Source organism: Crinia signifera, chromosome 19, assembly GCF_055691185.1.
Source record: "Crinia signifera chromosome 19, ASM5569118v1, whole genome shotgun sequence".
NCBI classification, from domain to species: Eukaryota; Metazoa; Chordata; class Amphibia; order Anura; family Myobatrachidae; genus Crinia; species Crinia signifera.
In genome coordinates, this window is record NC_139226.1 from 134,992,863 (window position 1) to 134,998,001 (window position 5,139).

The window sequence follows — 5,139 nt, forward strand, 5'->3', positions numbered from 1 at the left end:
CAGGTCCACATTCTGTAGACCTAATGCTAATCATGGGCCACAATTTCTTGGACATAGTATTAACTCTAGGGGATGCAGTATTAAATTGGGTAACCCAAGGAAATGTATTGGTTTTAGATTTCAATTTTGGCTTACTCAATAATAGGTCATTGTGATTCATGGATAAGGCTTTCTTTTTTATAGCAATAGATTATCTATAGAGTATCCTCTCTCAAGGAACCTATCAATAAGCTGGTCAATATTTAAGGAGGCTACTTCACTTTCGTTATTGATCCTGACTATTCTCAACATTTGGGAATAGGGGAGCCCAAATTTTAGGCTCCTAGGATGACAACTTTCCAATTGGCCCTCCTTGATACAAATCTTGACATCCAAAAATTCGATCTCATGTTTACTCAATTTAAATGTAAATTTTACTGGACTAGATGACCTGTTATTAATTTCAAACAGGTCAACTAATGGTTCAATGGGACCCCTCCAGATCATAAAGACATCATCTATATATCTGGAGAAGAGTTCAATCCGTGAAGAAATAACTGGATCTGAAAAAAAATGATATTTTTCCATACCAAAGAATTGATCTTCTTCCATACCAAACATTTATTTATGTATTTGCAGTTTCTTATATAGCGCAGCAGATTCCATTGCGCTTTACAATAGTAGACAGTGATAAAACAAACTGGGTAACAGACAGACTTGGAGGTTAGAGGGCCCTGCTGCAAGCTTACAATCTTTTAGGTATATAGAAGGGAAACACAAGGACAGGAACATAAAGGTATTTGCGTCTTAGAGGGCGACCGTTGAGCCCACATCATTTAACATGTGACAGCATGTATGTAATTTATCAAATGTTATGCCCATGTGGGATTTTTTTTATAGGGAAGATCCAGAGAAAATTCAAAGAAAGAATGGCAGGTCACCGGTCATCCATTAGGGTGGACCTTGTTAGTGGAGCCAGTGAGCAGCCGGTGGCCTGTCATTTTGTAGAGATGAAACATAGCTTGTCCAGTTAAAATATCCTATAATTGATTTTATTCCTCCTTTAAAGAGGGGTGGAAACAGCGATGCCATCTTATTTAGGAGAGAGGCAGAATGGATTAATCACCTGCAGACCCTACAACCGTACGGGCTTAATGAGAATTTGTCGCTTGCCTGTTTTAAATGACTTCATTATGATGGTTGCCATGATACTCTGTCTCTCTTACCTCTTTATTCATGAATATCTGTGCTAATTTTTGTATGGTTTGTTAGATGTGATGTATATATTATTTTTTGTATTATGCTGCATTTTAGAACTGCTTTCACGATATTTTGTGTACGTAATTGTTACACAAGGTGCCTTGGTGATGGTTACTATGATGCCAGGTCACGGTGTCTCTCAGATCAGCAGGGAGATGCGGTGACGTCATAGACGGGTGTGGATGTGATTGCATCACAGGCTGCGATGGGGAGATGCTGGGATGCAACATCGCTTTACCAGAAGTTCCCCAGTGCCGAGGGGCGGCCTTTATTCACAGACGATATAAGGTATACTTTGTTAATGTAATACTGTGTACTTCCTGATGACAATCTGAACCGATTGAAACATTGATATACACTATTCTGTGTGCTGTCTGATTCTGTACTCTGAGTGCTCCATTGCATGGTATATATATATATATATATATATATATATATATATATATATATATATATATATATATATATATATATATAGAGAGAGAGAGAGAGAGAGAGAGAGAGAGAGAGAGAGAGAGAGAGAGAGAGAGAAATAAATATATATGTAGATATATATCAACATACATACATACATACAGGAACAAGCACTCCATAAACAAACAGTCCTTCGCCTGGTGTCTGTAATCCCTGAATTTACTGGCAATAGCCCAGCACACCCACTCACTCTCTCCCACCCGGCAGCATCATCCATACACCCACCAGGTGGCATGGTCTCTCACTCCACTCCAATGCTATCCCTCCACATGGCAAATATCTCTCCCCCACCCCAGTGACTGTTGCTGCTCTTTACTCCCCCCCAGTGCCACTTGAAAAGCAAAACTGTTAGTATCTGTCAGCATCAGTACATGTCTATTTGTCAGTGTATGTCAGTGTGTCTCTGTCCATGTGTTAGCATCTATGTGTCTGTGCATAATTGTCTGTGTCAGCGTCCATGTTTCAGCATCAGCCTGTGTGAAAGCATCTGTCTGTCAGCTTCTGTCTGTGTTTCTGCATGTTAGCATCAGTTTGTCAGCAGCTGTACGTGTGTTGGATAATATCCATGTGTCAATTTCTGTCTGTGTGCCAGCATGTGTGTATCCGTGTATCAGCATCAGTCTGTTAGTGGTCCAGTCTGTCCGTATGTCAGAGTTTGTCAGTTTATCAGCATCCATCTGTCAGTGTCTCAGTCTGTCCATTGGTCATAGTCTGTCTGAGTGTCAACATCTGTCTGTGTATCCACGTGCAGTCTGTCTTTGTGTTCGTATATCAGTGTCTGTGTGTCTGTCAACATGTCAGAGTCTGTCTGTGTGTCATAGTCTGTGTGTCAGCATCTGTGTATCTGTATGTCTGTCAGTGTGTCAGCAGCTGTCTGCATGCTTGCATGACCAGCAGAAGATAAGACATATTTTTATATTCTAAAAGTCATTAGTGAGAAGCCAAAAAATACATATTTGGGGAGGAGAGGTTGGTAGGCTAAATGTTTGCCTAGGACGCATGGAAGCCTAGCACTGGCTAGTGCCAGTGTCTTTACTTGATAGTAACAGAAACAACTACAAAGAAAAGCAGCCATGGCCCTTTTATATGACCCAAAGTACTTATTATCATTTTTTATTAGATTAAAATGAATAATTTAAATATACTGACATTGTCACAAAACATCTGTACAGTTTGTAAGATTTAGTACATGGCTGGGGGCTATCAAAGCTAAGAATAACTATGAATCAAGACTAACTCAACACAATCTAGAGTAGATCAGTTGTTATTTGGAAGCTTCTGAAGAAATCATCCGGACAATGGTCACCAATCACATCCTAAATATTTCCCTTGACAGCTGTAAGGACCATCACTTGTTTATAATCTATGAGATCACTCTCTACCTTTCTATCAAGTAACTCACAGGAGATAATTACAAATCCTTCATCGGTGAGGGTCTTTCTTACAAAACTTTCATCGTAATTAAATACATGCAGCCTATGGTCACCAGCAGTGTAATATGTGGCATTTAAACTTCCAACAACAATAAAGTATCCTCCAGGTTTAAGCAGCTTTGACATCTTCCTCAGGTTTCTGATGTAATCTTGTTGGTTCTGACTAACCCCTTCCAGCAGCCATGCAGTCACTAGACAGTCGGCTTGTGGTAACACCACAGGATCCGTTAGATTCTCTTTTCTGATGTCACATTTCATAATGCGTGTAATTGTCTCCTTCAATTTTTCTTTCTTTACTTGTTCGTCGACACTAGAAAAGAAACCATTATATTTACAGTGTCATTGCGGAATTGTATGTTTCAGTTTAGTTTTATTGGAAATTGTTTCCTAGCACGGTGCCAGCGATAAAAATTGTATCCATCAGGACCACAAAAATCGCGTTGATCGCATCGCATGCAACCAAATCGCATGTGATGCGATCAACGTGATTTTACATTGGCCCCAATGTTAAATGCCCCCCAGACCCCAATTGTTATTGTTTCCCAACCCTGATGGGTCAAATGCCCCCCCCCCCCCATTGTTAACACCACCCCACGATGAACACCAATCCGAAGCGTGGCGAGCGTAGCGAGCCCTGTGAGGGGACGCGCATGACTTCACAGATATTACGCGTCCCCTCGCCACTCTTTGGGCTCGGTGGCTCGCTTCGCTCGCCACACTATATAAAATCAACTCCACGCCGACGTGGATAGTGGGGATATGAAAAGGTCGGAGGACGCGTACCGCCGCCCCTCGCCATGCTTCAGGTTGGCGTTCATCGTGGGGTGACGTTAACAATGGGGGGGGGGGGGGCATTTGTCATGTAAAATAGCCATAAGGGTGGGTATACAATGAAAAATCGGGTTCATTGGCCCATTTAACATTGTTCCCTATGTAAAATCGCATCCATCGCATCGGTCGCATCGCATTCCTTAACTTAAGGCATGCAATGGACGCAATGGACGCGATTTTTTAATTGTCTGGGAAAAGGCTAAAAATAGCCCTAAAATCGCGTCGGTCGCGTCCATCGCATACCTTAAATTAAGGTATGCGATCACCTACGACGGGCGCCGTGCTAGGAAACAAGTACCGTTTTATTTTAGGCACAAAACAAATCACCTCAATGAGAAAAACCACTTTACTAGTAAAAACCAATGACTTTTGAAGCATTTGAGTGTTCTCTGTTGCCTTATGTGTTCTGTTATGCTCTCCAGCTGTTGTGAAACTACAAGTTCCATCATGCCTTGCCACAGTTTTTCTATTAGGGAATGCTAAAACTATGGCGAGGCATGCTGGGATGTGTAGTTTCACAACATCTGGAGGGCCATAGTTTGGACATGCTTGCTACATGTTTCAAATAGCCAATGTAGTGAAACTACTGTGTTTTATATAAACACTGCATTCTTTCTTCCTAGTAAAGGTGGACATTGTGCAACAATCTCTTTTATGCCAAGTTCAGCAATTATATGCTTTCAGTCAGTCAGCAGATGCTGGAAAAGAAATCATCCGTTGTTTGACTGAGAGCAATCTCATATAGCCAATCAGCACTATATGTCACTAGCCCACATGAGAACTGTGATTTCGAGTAACATCTGTGGAGTGGGACATTGCATTCATTGTACACTGGATTGGGACAATTGATGACTCATACCACTGACCATTCAATATAGACAGTGGACTGAGAACAGCCAAGGACTAAATAAGTATGCATTGTGAGTGTGCTTCTTTGAGCCAGAAATATGGGGAAATGTTTTTGGGGTACCCTGTATTTCATAGAGTCAGCACAGGGTTCTTGAGCCAGCCCTGTTTGTACAAGGAAAAAATGCCTAGGTATGACCCAATTTTCCAAAAACCAGCACTTGGCTCTTACTAAAGGCAGCATGATAATTCTATACCCAGGCAACATGCTTATTGAGTTCACCATGGCCAAAGCATTAACCAAAAACTAGTCACT